Source organism: Melanostigma gelatinosum (assembly GCF_949748355.1).
Source record: "Melanostigma gelatinosum genome assembly, chromosome: 12".
Lineage (NCBI taxonomy): Eukaryota > Metazoa > Chordata > Actinopteri > Perciformes > Zoarcidae > Melanostigma > Melanostigma gelatinosum.
Genome location: NC_136645.1, coordinates 24,362,046 through 24,379,730, shown reverse-complemented (window position 1 = coordinate 24,379,730; position 17,685 = coordinate 24,362,046). Strand labels below are relative to the sequence as shown.

At 42.4% G+C, this 17,685-nt stretch overlaps 1 long non-coding RNA gene across 2 annotated transcripts; it reads right to left on the bottom strand.

The window, feature by feature from the left end:
- Nucleotides 1-12,985: 12,985 nt before the first annotated feature.
- LOC306785575 lies at nucleotides 12,986-15,427 on the bottom strand. 2 transcript variants are annotated; one of them, XR_013772433.1, is made up of 4 exons: nucleotides 14,931-15,427; nucleotides 14,286-14,455; nucleotides 13,483-13,638; nucleotides 12,986-13,073 (listed from the first exon to the last, which is right to left on the bottom strand). It is a non-coding gene; the product is annotated as an uncharacterized lncRNA (long non-coding RNA). The 2 variants fall into 2 exon arrangements; XR_013772434.1 differs by having other exon boundaries at nucleotides 15,011-15,427.
- Nucleotides 15,428-17,685: the final 2,258 nt, after the last annotated feature.

Genomic DNA, 17,685 nt, shown 5'->3' with positions numbered 1-17,685 from the left:
GGTCCAGTCGAATGATCCGCCCCGTTTTCACATGGAACATCTCAGCGCATTGATTCCAACGCAGGGAGACGGAGCAGGAAATGCGCTTCAGAGCTGCACCAACTTTCAATGGATTAACTGTTTTTTTCCGGACGAAAATCGCCAAAAGGTATGGAGATTTTCAATTTTATTTCTGCAGAGCAGTGTGAGGTTTCTTGGGCTTTGTGCTGTAAGTTTTGAGCGCTTTGTCGGAGGTCAGTTTGGACACGCTGGTTCAACGCCGTATCGAGCGCTCATACGGAATGATGTATCCTTCCGCCTTGGTCGAAGATTTGTGATGAAAGATGAATTTCGGGTGCATAGCTGGCAGATTTTTTGGCCAAAAATCCTGATATTGTGATAAATCTTCTAGTGTATTGAATTACTTTGTGTATAACTGTGTATAATTGCGTTAAATGACTTGCATGACGATTTTGCCCGGATTATTTTTTTTTTCCGATATTTTACATGTATGGACCAATTTTCATATTTCTTGATGAAAAGTCCATTCGGAACCTCGGAACCGGTACCAGGCACATTCGGGCTATAGAAGTTTTAAACAAATATTTTTTAAACAGTGATGTCTACACATGATTAATGTCAATCGTGATCCCCTTGAGTAAGTAAAACTGGACCTAACCCAACGGGGGTCCCAGGCCGGGTCGAAAGACCTCAACACCGATCCTCATTGACTCCTTCAGTGATGATGCTGCAATCCTAAAACGTTTTAGGTGTATATATAGAATCATGTTTTTGGCACACGGTCAGCTGTGAAGACGTTGCAGTAGATGGGTCCATTATGCATGGGTGAATATGGGGATGTGGGATGGAGAAAGAGGCCTGTATGATGATGATGATGATGACGATGATGATGATGATGGATTTAATGTGACTGGCATACTACTGTGCAGTCCAAAGGTCACGGTCACAGACAGGGAGGGTAAAACCAAGAATGGAACTTCCAAAAACTCCAGCCAAAGACAAAAGAGACATTTCAAGTCAGCGTAAAAAACAATTATCCAGAAGCAATTCTGAGGACGGCCAAGATAAAAGATAAAACGTGGTTGTCAGTAAATACAGCGGTGATGACAGGACGAACCCAATCTGGCAACGGGGATGGAAACCATTTCTTCCAACCGGACTGGGGCTTTGAAGATTGGAGGAATCTTGTGGTGAAATGTCCACCCCCCCAACCAGGCACCCCACCAGAATCGCCTAGTACAGATGTCCAGCCAAATAGTGTGTGTGTGTGTGTGTGTGATTTTGTGTCGGCCCCGTCCTTCCTCTGTACTCGCACAAATCCACAACGCACACACATCCTCTACCTCGGCTTCCATGTTTCATCCTCTGTGCTCTCCCCATGTTGTGTTTGTCGAGCTCTCAGGTCCAAATCCATTATTACCTCCCGAAATGACAACTCATTTCCACAAATGTAATCCCTTCCCTTTGCCTGTGTGAGGCTGCAGAGTAAACACAGTCCTCTCTCTAGAAAGCACAAGGCTAGGAAGGTAGGGGACGCACTGCATTTGCAAAGGAGAACTCGGAATGGTGAACGCCAGACCTGAAGAGTGACGATGATAAGGACTAAGAGCGTTTGAGCGGATTTATTTCAAAGCACCACAGTGTGTGTATATGTATATATGCACTATGTCTTCTGGGAAGAGGAAGTAATGTGATGCTGTGCAAAGGGTCTTAACAATGACTTTAATTTTGATATTTCACCATAACTACAGAAATCTGGGAGTCGTACGAGCTGATTCTACTTGTTTACGAGGCAGATTAACTGATTTTAATTATTTTGTTCATTAGTCAAGTGTATATTTTATGACTGACTTTATTCTGCCTTGTTATAAGATGCACAATAATGATTCATAGCAGGGCGTGGCGTAGCAGGGCATGATGTGGCGTATCGTAGCAGGGCGTGGCGTAGCAGGACGTGGCGTAGCAGGGCGTGATGTGGCGTATCATAGCAGGGCGTGATTTACTAAATTATAGAGCTTTTAAAATTAAACATACATTTTAGGTTGATTCCTAAACACATCAACTGAATGTGTTTTGTAAAACCAGCCATTTTCACTGCCTCAATTCAAATACCCAAACACACATTCACTATGCACACACACACATACAGAGCTCCATCCTCCTCAACATTGCACTTGCAGCGATAAACAATGAAAAAATAAATGTCCTCCATCAGCCTGCCCACCAATCCATCCCTCACCCTCATCCACATCGTATGTGACTGGTTTAATCGCAGGCCAATCACTGCCGGGTCACAATTAATAAAAGCCGCAGCAGCCGCAAATAAACAAGTCCAAATTGCTGCCTTAATCGAATGATGCAAACATCGGTGAGCTACAAAAGTTCACCGCCGCCACTGACAATTTCCTAATTGTATTCACTCATTCATGGCAATTTTATTAACATGGAGCGGATGTCTTCTGCCCTTCCACTGTCACAGCACCAGGGATCTAATTTCATTATTTTCCACAAGATTTGCTTGACTACTGCCGCCATGCTAGTGGCGCGCCATGGCCAGATGTTTATGCTGTTTAAATGAGGAAGCAAAGCCTGTTGGGTAAACATAATTAAAGAAAGTTGAAGCTTTCTTTTTTTTTTTTACTTCTCCTCTTCCTTGCCCTCTTTTTGTCCACCTACCTCTACTCCTACAACTCTCTCTCTCTTTTTCTTTCTTAACTTTACTTCATTAGACAAATTTCAATTAACATCAGAGCCACATGTTTCTCTGAGCAGGAGCACAAGGCCTGCACGGAGGGCCGGGTACGCAGAGAAGCATGACGCTAGTGGACGACAATAGCACACGTGGGATGCACGGATGCTTTAGCACGCACTTAACGTGCACATGTGTAGACGTTTGCGCGCATACAACTAAACGTTAAATGAAGAAAAGAGCAGAACAGGAAGAAGAAAAGAACAGGGAGTTAAAGTCAAAGTTTGCAACGTTGACCAGTTGTTGTGCTTGTGTGCATGTGTCATCATTCACAGCTCCATCCCACTGAGGCTGATGAATCCAAACACTGTTGACCCGCTTGCACCCTCTGTGTGTGTGTTTATTAAAATCATCATCCAGCGCAGTCCAATCACACAGCCATTACTGTCCACGCCTGTCGTATGCTAAATAAGAGACAGAGTAACAGAGAGAGAGAGAGAGCGAGAGAGAGAGAGACTGAGGGTAAATTAAATCACTCGTGTCACGGTGCTAATAGGCCGGCCGCACTCTCCGTGTAATTCCAGGGGCCGGCGCTGCAAAAAAAGAAAGAAAAGAAAAGTACAGAAAAGAATAAAGAGAAAGAACAATCTATTAGGGCCGATACCACAGACAAGAGGTCATTACAAGATGGTGTAAACTAAGAGAGAGAGAGCATTTTCATACAGTGGTCATTTACATGTGATTATTGCATCAGAGTTATGCAGTAATTATACGGGGGGGGGGGGCTCAGACATGTCAAGCTATGCACACAGACTCAGCTATGCACACAGACATGATTCAGGGTCACACTGAATCATGTCACGAGTGTGCGTTGTAGAGGGGGGGACTTGATCCTCCAAATAAACTCACAATAGCTCCGGTTCTGCGGGGTGCTCGTTCAAAGTGTGGGGGGGGGATTTATCCGGCCCACATTTAGCGCAGTGAATCGGTAGCAAGCAATTGATGGCAAGCACCCCGCTCTCTGTGTGCATCGCTGACTTGACGGCTGAAATATGCTCCGCGGCTGCAGCCGTACAGGGCGCTCTTTAAGTATGCAGCACGAGGCACGTTCGATACCCTTTAGTGAACACGAGCTGAGTAGCTGTCAAAAAATACAACAGGCATCTCAAGTAATTATGCAGATTTATGCAAAACATTAACAAGAAGAATTAAAGGCACAAATGAGGTGGCTACACTTGAATTGTTAAGATTATGAATAATTACCACGAATCTTTTTGCTCTTAATATAACTTGTTTTTGATAAACAAAGCCTTAATTATCGGAATACTTTGGAGGATTCCGGTGACCTTCATTAATCTTAGACAACAAGTCTCCGGCAAGACTCGAGATGAGGCCCACGCACGTGCACTTGCGCACACACGCCCGCACACACACCCGTGCAGGGTGAGCACGCGCATGCGTGGCGGCGCATATGCTAACTAGCCACTTCAGCCCGCAGCGAGGAGACAGGCAGGTACGTCTCCTAGTTAGGCTGAGAGAGCTCCTCACGCTCCCTGGTGTGTCCAGGTACGCTAAGCCAGGAGGACAGATGCGCACACACACACACACACACACACACACACACACACACACACACACACACACACACACACACACACACACACACACACACAGCAGGTGACTCAGAAGCTCCGTTGAGAATTGGCAGCACCAAGTTCTTCACTAATTACAATTACATCTCACTTCCCTCCCTTTTCCACTTTCCTCCAACTTTGGACATGATTATTCCAGCAGAGCCATTGTGCATTGGACACGCTGCTCAATATGTCCCGTAATTAAAAAGGCACGATGTGCAAAATGAAAATACTAAGTTAGCTCAGACTCTGCTCAGAGCTCGCTGTGGCAATGGAAAGAAAAATGAATTCTGCTTCTTTTTTTTCACCCAGAAACAACACAGTCTGCACAAACTGCTGTTTTTAACAGCAAAACCTACTCGTATAATAATCAAATCCTTAAAATATATAACAAGGGCCTCAAACGTATCGTGTTTTCACAGTCCACCAATCATTTGTCGAACGCAAAGAAACAAGTTTAAAATTTTAGGAACATAAAAAACATGATTGTTATTTTAAATATATTTATATATATATTAGTGTTGGGCAAGTTAACGCGTTATTATCGCGTCAACGCATTCATTAATTCTCTTATCGCGCGTAAACGCAGTTTAAAAAAAAAATGTATTCAGTGGACATTTTTAACACAAGAACCGGGCAGCGAGCGGTGAACAGCTGTTTGTGTGCCATCACTTCCTGCTGCTGCCGCTCTGCCCCCACCGGATGACACGCCTGGTCCGGAATCCCCCTTCACTCCGTCACCGTCGTTGCCTCCTGTCTCACACACACATACACACACGCGCGCGCCATCGTCTCATTACAGGATCTAGGAGTGGTGAACAGCTGTTTGTGTGGCATCTCTTCCTGTTTCCTTCACCTACATTCCCCTGGGTCCTAAGTCCCTCCTGGTACAGCTTCTTATCACCCTCTATGTACCAACGTACATTTATAACAATACCACACATATTACGGTCATCAGCGTTGCATGTGTCTGACCTAAATAGCAAAAAATAAATGATTCATTGAAATTATTTTTTTAGAGTTTTTAAAGTGTTTTTGTTTGTTACTATAATAAGCATCATTTAGTTATCACTACTGAGAACGTAAGTAAACGTAAAAAAGGGGAAAAAACATGAAGTAGATCGGCAATTAATCGCAAAAAAAATCATGCGATTAATCTCGATTAAAAATTGTAATCGTTGCCGGTAATACTGCTGGGTAGCGAATCAAATGTTTAATCGCGATTAATTCACGTCGCTGTACACATGACATCTATTGCACTTCTGTCCATCCTGGGAGAGGATCCCTCCTCTGTTGCCCTCCCACAGGTCTCTCCCTCTTTTCTCCCCGTTTAAGGGTTTTTTGGGGGCGTTTTTCCTGTTTCGGGACAGAGGATGTCCTATGTGTACAGATTGGGCCCTCTGAGGTAAATTAGTCATTTGTGATTTAGGGCGATACAAAAATTAATTGAATTGAATTGAATCGATAAAGCTTTAATCAGGGGGCAACCTCCAGTTCTGAAGAGTGAAGCCGATTCGGAAGCGTCTTAAAACTTTCATTCTCTCTACTGACCATTAGGGGACAACAGCGACTCCTCTACTTGTAAAGATAAGTAGGATTGTACAGAAGTCTATGAGAACATGACTCTACTTCTCTCTTGATTTATTACCTCAGTAAACATTGTAAACATGAGTTTATGGTCTCAATCTCTATTTTCAAGTCTTCAATACAGCATGATGTTCATTTAGTACATTATGGTCCATTTAGAGTCAAACAGACCATAAAGCAGGGGATGCTTTAGGGCGGGGCTACACAGTGATTGACAGGTCTCTACCAGACGAATATGGCGTCTCTTCACCGTTCCGTTAATTTATTGTAAAAAAACCAACATGGCGACGGCTATGTCTCTGAGGCTGAGCCCAGCCACCCTACGAAGGAAGCCCATTTTGGCCACTTGTATCTGCAATCTCATTCTTTCTGTACTAAGGCTGTGGCTCGGGAGTTTGAGAGTCATCTGATCGGAAGATCCGCATTTCGATCCCTGGATTCTGCGGTCCACATATGAAAGTGTCCATGGGCAAAATACTGAACCCCCTACACAAATAAAATGGAATTGAAAGAAAATGACATTGAAATTGAACTGAGACAGCAATTCGGGCTACATGTAGTGCACTACGGTAGGTATAGTAGGCGTGTCTTTGGGGGAATTCAATAACAACTTACAGGCTGGAAAAGGGCTTCTGAAAGCCAGAGATCTCAGCAACTGGCAAAGTAATTAGTATTGATCCAAAATGCTCTTCCCTCTGCAGATATGTTATGGTCATTTTGTACTATATGAGAGAGGAAAATCTTACTTAATGCACTATTACAATGCTGTGGCTTTTTCAGCTCAATGTTGATCAAGTCTGAACTTTAAAATTAAAGCTTTTCAGCCTCCTAATCTTTGCACCAAAAGAGGGAAGTGGTGGAGTTTTTTGGCTGACAGAAATGTTTATGTGGTAAAAAAAATGCTTCATAGTAATAACTGTCGAATTACATAGCCCCTCTGAAAAACATAATTCACTTTTATTTGCAGAGATCGTTTCCCTCACAATGCTCATCAAACGGAGGTCACAGTTCCCCCGCCTTTTTATTTACCGCCGCACCACAATAAGCATATGGAGGCGTCAAGCAATGTTTGAAATATTCCATCTCGCCATATGTTTCCACAGAGGCACCGCTACTGGACCGAGTCAGGATCCCTTTTCTCCGGGATGTCGGATGAGATGACAGCTACACGTGCCGGGCCCGTGTGACTGCTCTACTGTACCTAATAACGGGAACTGGGAACAGTAACTCAGGCCTGCTCTATTGATCATGAAAACACAGCATTCGTCATCGAGAGGAGAACAAAACATGCCGATATAGCTTTCAAATGCTTTACTGCCCTCAATGCTGGGATATTGGCCCTAGTTTACGTAGATGGAAGAAAGAAAGAGGAAGAGAGGGGGAGGAAGGGGGAAAAAGATGGCCGCCGTTATGCTGTTAGTCAAGAGAGCCAGATTTACCATTTCTATTTCTACATTTTCCCTCATGTGGATCAATGGAGAAGTCAGTTCATTTTCTCCAACATCAATACTGCAGAACCTGGGTCAGTTTGCTCCCCTCCCAACTGCCTTTCATCCCGGGCCACATTGGAGCTTGGGGATGTTGAGTGTTAGCCCGACGCTCGAGGTGACGGCTGCCCCCTCCACAGTCCAGGATCAGCTCAGGCTCACCTTTCCAATGCTGTAACCTCACCCCGCGAGAAGGAAGGGAGGGAGGGAGGAAGGGGAACTACATGAGAAAAAATAGCTGACCTCTTACGAGTGGTTCGGGGCAATGTCTACCTCCTTTGTAATCAGTTTGGTGGAACTTTCCAGGACCTTTTTCCCACTTCCTGCTCGGCGGCAGGATGCTAAATGTTGGACGGCCTACCGCATTCACTGCCCTGGTGTCTGACTGTGGTGGTGTCCCGTGGAGGAAGGATACCTTTTCCGAATACCCAACCCCAGCTCAAACCTTGAAGCAGCAGAGGGAGACGAAGTTGAAGAAAACTGGCCTGAATCTCAGCGCTCAGGGGCAGCCCCAACCTCCTTCCCAGAACCCTGACCTCACCTCCGGGGGAGCGCAGTGGTCGAGTCAGATGGTGGAGAAAGAGGGGGGGGCCTTGGCATGCATCTTTTAGAGTCTATAGTCCAAGGTGCTCACAGGAAATCATGCCCCAGGACAGGAGCGCAGCACTCTGTTCACATGACTTGATGACTTTGATGCCTGTGCTCATTTTTATTTTCATTTCTTTCATTTTGTGCAGCAAATCAATGTGTTGGATACGTTTGAAGTGATAAAGAGCTTCACAAGAATAAAAAGATTAAAGTCAAGATCATGAAAATCGTTGTGGTACAATCATAAGACCAACAAGGGTACAGCAGGCTGCTGCAATAACATTGATCAAATGTGGCTACATTTCAATTTATTTATATTGGAAACAATTTTACCACACTGACAGATGTTTTTGACGATTCGTTTTTTAAAATCATTTTTAACAAACAAATGACTTGGTAGGACACCAAGATTTATTAAAAAGGGCTGTTAAATAAAATGATAACGTCTTAGGATCCTGCTTTTTACTCATTAAAGCTCAAAAGCCAAGCACCAAAATTGCCTCCACATGGCTCTCAACATGGCGGCTAGAATCTAACATTACCGACAGAGCAAACAGTGTTTAACGGGGGAACCGAAGGGTGGGTGCTACACTTTCGCGATGACGCCATCGGCTGCGACGGGGTCGTCAGCGGTAACCGGCGTATGAGGAGAGTGCAGATCGGCGGCCATTAGCTAGCACTAACGTGCTTGCGTGGGCTGGCTCGACCATGTCAACCAAACTCAGAGAAGCTCGGATAACAACACACACAGAGGGAGAGTGACTTCATTCCCTGTTGCTGGCCTCAAGGAACTGGGCCAGCTCAACTGCAGAAGTGTGACGCGCCATCTAGTGACCTGCTTGAGTATTGCACTAATACGATAAGAAGTACAGAAAATGAAATTTCATATTTAAGACACACAAAAATTTGTTTTTTTAATCATGTACATCGGCTCAGGTAGACATTACTATATCTGTAAATAGAAAACTGCTTCCTTAATCTTAGTCTGTTAATGCTCTGAACTTGGAATTTAGCACCTTTAAATGTATTTTAACGTTTGGCTTTTTAGGGTCCGAGCACCGATGTAGTCGGAGATTTGGACCGATTGTTATTCAAATGTTTATTATTAGGTCCCGAGCACCGACGTCGTCCGAGCGGAGGACCTATTGTTATTCTAATGTTTATTTGGGCCCGAGCACCGACAACGTCGGGCCGCGAGGTCCCTATTGAAACTGTAAGAATTATTAGAGCCCGAGCAATATTAACTCATAGCCATAGCGCCACCTACTGGCAACCACGGACGTAAGCAGGATTCTATAATGACAGCAACACTGAACTTATTGAAAGGGTTCGTCGGCACACCACCAGAAAAAGACTTCTCTGATCTAAATATGTGCAAACTAAGCAGAAATTGGATAAAAAAGGTTTCCAAATCGCACTTGTACATTGAGGTTTCATTAACAGTAAATTGAATCGTTTTTGTTTGTTTTGGAACAGGCCGTAATGTAAAGTAATTTCATGCAACGTGAAGTTTGTTTAATGAAATCAAACTGCACCCAGACTAATTTGTATGACAGATTATTCTACATTGGCCCAACTTTTGGATCAAACTTATTTCTTCATAAAAATATGTTTTTTTCCACGTGGAACTATACATTCTCCTATTTCTGCTCGACTCTTCCAGCTTTGAGTCTCTCAGCAATGACTGTCAGAGCTGCACAAACAAAGACCTGCATTTACTTTGACAGTCTGTTATGTTACGACACTGAAGCGCGTCCACATACATTCAGTTTTTTGTCCGTTTTTACAGGCTTACAGTTATGATTTTTTTTCGAAGATACACTCAAAACATTCGAGGCTTAAGACCTGGCATAATGATACTCCATTAGTTGACACAGGAAATACTGTTTGACTCGTGCACGCAGTGCATGATGGTCACAGAAATGCACGGCAGCATCACCCACAGTCCTGCCAGCAATCTCGACGTGCGTGAAGATGCCAGAGCCCGATCAATGCTGCTTGCAGCTTGAATTATCTATTGGATCTTCCTTAAACAAAGACCAGAAACAAGCCAGAAAAGCGGACTGCAGTGTTGTCACACTCATATTGCAAACATGTATCAGAAGAAAACGCTTGCTTTTTCCACACAGGCAAGTTACATTGGAATATCACAATATTTAGAGTATTAAGTTTATTCGACATGTGTGGTTTTTCTCTCTACTTTGCAACATTGCTCTTTTGTCGAGCCTTTTTCCAAGTCAAGTATCTCTTTCTACCGAGAGCCCCCTTTAAAGGGGGCTAGGGGGGCGACAGAGTACACCCATGTAGTACAATTCACTTTTGCGAAACAAATAAAATGATATTTTATGACATCATATACCGATGTAACGAAGGTATTCAATTAAATTCAATTAAATTCAATTAATTTTTGTAGAGCCCAAAATCACAAATCACAAATTTGCCACAGAGGGCTTTACAATATATACACGTATTCTGGGCGAAACAACCATGGGAGCCATTTGACTCACTCAAAACACAGTTATACACAATTATACACAAACTGATTCAATAAACTCGAAGATTTACCACAATATCACATATCTTTCGCCACGAGTCGGTGACCTATGCACTCCGTTTGCATATCTCAACACAACGCTGGCCGCTATCATGGCCGATGCATCGATCAGAGAGCACGAGGATTCGACCGCGAATCCACTCACATCTTCCACATTCCTCTCCGTGAAACCATTAAAAAGTTACATCCAGAAAGACAACGAACAACAAACCTTTCCACAGCAAAGAAATGTAAACGCATCGTAACTTGAGGTGATTTTCTGGAAGAAAAATGCTGGAAATTGACGGTAATCCGTTTCAGACGTGTTCTCCGTGTGTGTGTGTTTGTGTATGTGTGTGTGTGTGTGTGTGTGAAAATGGCACTTCTGGGTGCAAGTAAGACGAGATGGTCGCCGTTATACTGTTTGGCGAATCATTTCCCCCCCGCGCCCTCACCTGCAGTCACATGAAGCTCTAGCGTAAGTTCAGCCAGGAAGACTTGTATGCTTAGGGTTGCAGTTAACTTCTCACACATCAGCCATTCACTCCTCCGCATGCTCACTCATTATTTCCTTGCTGTCATTCTTCAGGGCTGTCAATCATGAAATCAGCTGTTTAGAACAGCTGGTCTCTTCTACACTCAAAAAAACGACGCTTTCAACGAACTTAATAAAATCATGGAAAGGATTTCCACATGATTAAAATGCTTTCTTTAAGCATAAAAAAATTATGTTGATACAACTTAAAGTAATTGAGTAGGATCAACTTAATTTATGAGGGTTGGTTCAACGCATTTACTTGGGTTGTGTCCAACTCAATTTAATAGGGTGGGTTTGACTAATTCTACATTAGTAAAAAATACAATAGTCAATTAAGTTGGACCAACCCAAATGAATTAATTTAATCCGGCCCAAGTAAAATAGGTTGGACTAACCCTAATAAATTACGTTGATCCGGCCCAAGTAAATTATATTGGACCAACAGAATTGCTTTTTGCTTAAAGAAAGCATTTTAATCGTGTGGAAATCCTTTCCATGATTTTATTAAGTTAGTTGAAAGTGTCGTTTTTTTGATTAAACGTGGAGTTGTCAGGTGCTTGTATGGGTCTATAGACCCATACAAGCACCTGACAACTCCACGTTTAATCGTGTTGAAATACTTTCCATGATTTAGCTAAGGTAATTCTAAAAATAACTTTAGAGTGTTAACATATTTTAAACGTTTACCGTGAACCAGAACTGAAACTTAAGTTTTAACAAAATATACAGCCGGCTGGAAACATAACAAGACAAATGGGAGATGTTGCAATACAATTGTATTTCTCAAAGGAGGCACTGAATAATGTTTTAACAACCAGTTGCTTGCAAACATACATATCAAAATTACAAGTTTTCTCAACTTTCTATGACATTCAAAATAATATTATATATATATATATATATATATATATATATATATATATATATATATATATATATATATATATTATTCAAAATAATAAAGTACACTGCTTCACTTATTTTTGAAAGTGCCAACATAGTGGATCTTGGTACTTCATCCATTTGAAAAAAAACAAGCGGTTTAAAAAGACAAACACATTCCTCTTAAAACCTTTCTAACATTCTTCTTAAAAGATTTCAAAGATTCTTCTTCAAACATTAAAAACATTCCTTTTAAACATTTGCAATTACTAACTTACTGCACTTGTCGTTTAATGTCCTGGTGAACTCACAGGATTACAGAATATAGCACAGAAACACGGAAGTTTCTTATCTGCTTTAGCCATCAGTGGGCAGTCTCAAACTAATGGAAAAGCTTTGTTTTGAGAGCTTGTCCTTTTATGGATAGTTTGTTTCCATTTAGTTCCATCATGATCTTCTGCAGAGCTTCGAATGTGTACTTGAGCTCTGGAAGGTAGCTCAGGTTGAGAGCATACACAAGCGCAAGCAACATTGACAACGCAAAAGGTACCTTTTCCAACTCATCTAGCACTTCCACCCCCTCCAGAATGACTCCAACATCCTCAGGGTCATCACTGGGCTCTGCACCTTCTTTTCGAATGACAAGGATTCCAAAGACGGTCTCTGCCATGGCTGTTTGACTGCTTTTGAAATTCTGTGACAAAACAATTAACAAGGGCAATCATTTTTCACTTATTTGCATTACATCCCATTTTTATTGCACATGTTAATTTTACTGTATAAACAGCTATCAATAACTTTATTCACATAATTAAAAGACATTATGACTACCTGATATTAAATTGTTTCACTGAGCCATGGTGAGCTACTTCAATGACTAAGCCCTACCAGTGGCTTGTCTGTTACCATGAGATCAGTGGTTGTTATTCTAGCATTACTAAGGTAAATAAAAGTTTCACGTTTTTAAAGCTAATGGCAACCAAGAGGAAACCACATCTATTCCAACTGTGATCATCCCCAAATAAATATAAAGGTAAATGAACATACCTTGTCCCTCACCAGCTTCTCTGGATCTTCGTTCAGGTAGACACAGACCTTTGAGGACGCATTCTCGTCTGACGTCAACGCTGTCAGTCTAAGTATGCAGATAAGAGAAAATATGCAAAATTAAATAACATTAGGAACACCATCTCAACCAACCAGCTTATTAATCACAATGATTAACCATGCAATATCCATGTGTGCATTAGTATGTGAACCCTTGGGATCCAGTAGCTGCTGGCGCCTATGACTTCAACTACACCTTTCCTAAAGTTTCTTATTAATCTCCCAAGGTTTTTGAATGTTCGCTACCGATCACAGCTTGGCATCACCACCCTAATTTCAGAAATGCGTATTATTCTGGAACCTCTCAGTTCATTTTAAATTGCCATGGGGCGTTATCAACAGGTGCAGACAACCAATAAGAGCAACGGGGAAGTAAAAAAATACAAAAGCTCTACGAGTAGAATAGCCTCTCTTTAACTTTTCCATTGTTATCATACCTGGGTTATGGGTACCATGATGCTCTTGATCTTTCTCCCTTGAACTCCACCTTTCTTGGCATACACCTGGATCAGGTTTTCAGAGTGAAGATCCAGCTGGGAGAAGAACTTTGACTGCAAATTGATTGTTGTGATTCTCTTGAATTCTGCATTCACCTACACAAAAAAGAAATTAGTTTGGCTATTTTGTTGTCAGGTACACATTTGATATTGCAGTTCAGTCCGTTCAAGACATGCAAATGCACAATACACGCATCTTCAACTGCAGGGTTATCTTGAGTATGTTCATCTTCCTCAGGATTATCACAGGATTCTTGTGAAACTTCACTGGTTGTAACTACTTGAAATATTTTAACGTATGTGGATTGTGTTTCCTGGTCTTGTGAGAGTGAAATGTTCCGTATACATTTGTTTGAACACTGCAACCCCCAAACATACAAGTAACAGTTTCTTGACTCTTCAAATGAGTGCAAATGTGTAAAAAAGAATCCTTCTCTGTGGAAGATCAATACAAGTGCACAAATGACAACTGAATGTTGACAATTCTAGCAGCTCCTGGGAGTTTTGTTGAAGATGGACTGTACTTAAATGAATGTGCAAAGCATTCCACATCTTAAAAGTACATGGGCAGTTTATGTGTGGGCATGGCTAGCGCTGCATGTGCTGTAGTCTAATATGTTTTAGTAGCTCATATCTATCAGATAGAGATACACTACACTCCATACACCTCCACATAATTTAGCTAGACCATCACACATAAGCTTTTTAACATTGGAATCGCTTGTTCAGTCACAAAAATTCACCGTTTCATGCCTGGCAGGTCAGTGAGGTTGACCAGGACACTCTTGCGGTGGGATGGTGCAGTCAGTGAGGTTGACCAGGACACTCTTGCGGTGGGATGGTGCAGTCAGTGAGGTTGACCAGGACACTCTGGGGGATAGCAGACACAGGACACTTTTGCAGTCAGAAGTTGCTGTAATAAAGTCAGAACAATCAATGAAGGTTAAGTTATCTTGATGAAAAAATTATTGTCAAGGAAAGTAGCAAATATTATATATTTTTCTCACTGTGACTCTGCTATTTGTAAAAACACAGCATATTTGTAAAGATTTATCATGTAAAAAAAAATATAGATACATTTACTTCAATTATCTTTTATTAATTCAATATTATTAACAAATATAAATGTTACCCCCAAGTTAACACATCTCTTCTATCATTGGAAAGATTAAATAAATAAAGATTGAATAAATACAATCGGGCCTGTAGCAACGTCCTCGTAGTAAAAACACAGAATTCAGCATGTTCTGCATCATAACAAGCTGCCCTTATTCACGAATAAATCATACAGACTTCTCTTCAAACTAATTCCCCTGTTATAGACAATGAGCATTCATCTGTCGTACAAAAATAACTCTTTCTGGAACATATGGTAAAACAATACTTACAGTGATAAAGTGCACGGTTACGGTGACTCTGGATTATTTAGCAATGGATGTCCACACATAGCTTATTACTACTATCGTACCTGCTTTCCTCAGGTAACGCTACTCCATGACTTTAGCTGTGGTTGGTTGTAGAGAGAGAGAGCGTGTCGCTGTCCGTAAAAACGTTGCGATATCTCGGCTCCAAAGTGTGCAACGTAGCGCGAAAGCTCTGATTTGAATCCGGTCAAATTGTATCCATATTCGGCTAATCAAACTCAGCCACCCTCACCCAAACTCTGCTAGTATTTAGCTTAGCTTAGAAAGTAAAGAAGACACGCGTGTATTAACTTACGTCTGCTGCATTCGGCAGCAGTAAGAAACGGCTAACACAGGGACAGTGAATCTACACATGCGGGAGAAAGTCAAACGGACACTGAGGTCTGCAGCACGTTAGCTCAACGTTAGCGCGCTAACGTTAGCACGGCTAACGTAAGCAGGCTAACACAGGGACAGTGAATCTACACATGCGGGAGAAAGTCAAACGGACACTGAGGTCTGCAGCACACAAGTCCACAACATCACCCTGCAGGGCATCACTGGTGTGAACACTGATAAAACCGGCTAACGTTAGCACGCTAATTTAACTCTACAGGAAGTATGCCAACGTCATTAACATTTGTTAGCTAGTTGTGAACACCTTATAATATGTCGGTAACACGTTACCTCGTCATTAACAATAGCTTACCGTTCACAATGGCAAGTTATGAGGCAGGTTGCAAAAAAGGAGACAACCTAACGCTAACGCGGCACAGCTAGCCGTGCACATGGGGACTGTTGGCTTTTTAAGTTTGGTCGAAAATAACAAATAGCCTCAACAGAACAACTAGCTAATTAGCTAAGAGCTGAAGACATTTATGCACATATTATTTTGCATTTAGGCGAATGATGGTGGATTTCTGCTTACCTTTTCCATGTGCAAGCCAACGGTGTATCTTCTCAACAATCTTCTTCTGAAGAAGACTGCCTTCGTCCTGATTTTCGCGGTCATGCCTAGATACTCGATTGTCTCAGTTTATCGCAACATGAATGGATCTAATAAATGTTACGTTTTTGAAGTTCATGCAAATCCTACATGACTGAATCACGTTCACATTGGAAACATGAATGAATATCGTTCGAAATACATGTTACACTATAGTAAATGTAACAGCCTCCCAAAATCCTTTTTTTGAGTGTATCCAATAGCACAACGGAACAATGACATGGTTAGCCAATCATCTTGCTGCTGTCTATTTTAAATATGATTGTGTCTCTACCTTCAGTACGTTCATGCTGCTGTTACGCACCCCTCCACCTCCCCATCTCAACCCAGTCTTCATCAGCTTCATCAACTCGTCATTCTATCAGCCTCATCACCACCACCAGTGTGGACTCCACGGGGGGATTATCTTGCTGCTGCTCTGGGCAGACGCCCCTCCATTACACATCTCCCTGTAGAGTCCAGGCACCAAAGACTCTGAAGACTTTATCATCACATCCATCCATCCATCCATTTTCCTCCGCTTATCCGGGGTCGGGTCGCGGTGGCAGCAGGCCAAGCAGGCTGACCCAGACCTCCCTCTCATCATCATCATCACATATTATCTGTTGATAATGAATAATCATCCTTTCTTCATCTGACTTGTCGCTCTAAGGTGGAGAAACTGCACAGCGTTTCCATTTGAGCTCCGGCGTGTTTGTCTGCCTCCATGTTCCCATGTGCCGCCCCCCCCTCCCTCTACACACACACACACACACACACACACACACACACACACACACACACACACCACCACCACGTCAGGAGAGTCTTCCCCCACCTCCAAGCAAAACAGATGTCCCCTTTAGCTAGCATGTCCACATTTACACACAAACATCCATGGCAACATGGATGTCTCACAAAAGACTGAAATAAAGTCTTCCGTCTGGCTCCGTTCACACCGCGGCTGAACCCAACCTTCTAGCTTTTTTTTGTTTTTTCCCCTTGCATGTCACGCAGGATACAGAATCACAGCACGACGAGGACGATCTGAGTTTTGTCCCACAAGCCGGTAAATGTGACACCATCATTTTAAGTGTGTGTGACAACGAGAAGCTCCTATTTACATGTGAAAGACGACACAAAAAAACGCATAAAGGAAATTAATATTTGACTGATTTGTGCAGATACGCCCGACAAAAACTTGAAAGCATTGTTCTTTTTTGTTCTTTTATTTTCACTCAAGGCACACGTCTTTTCAACATCGCTGTCAGTTCACAGCGGTACGAGACAGAGGTTGCATTCGAGAATAGACATGAGAGCTTCTCTTTGTAGGATTCCTGTAAGAAACAAATATTATAAAATATGCTTCTGCTTGAAAACGGTGCCGAAAAAACCCTGACTTTCCATCAGAAATGGTATGCATCTACATTTAAATACACATTTTTTCCTGTCGTTCTACCTCTCTCTCATACACAGAATCACACAAACTCAGCCCCCCCCCCCCTTCATTTGTGGCTTTGCCATTACTGAAGGTTTTTCTGTGCGTGTGAAAGAGAGGCTCGACCCTACAAATGTATTCGGCTCCCAGTATCGCCGCCGAGCACCAAAATTCATGTAAAACACCAGTAACTCCCTGTGCTTTAAAAAGAAGAAAAGGGGGGGATCGGCTGATGCAGGATAATGATGGAGATTTCAGCTTGATTATGGGAGCCCGTCCCCATCAAATATTCCATTCCCTCTTCACAGTTGGGCTTT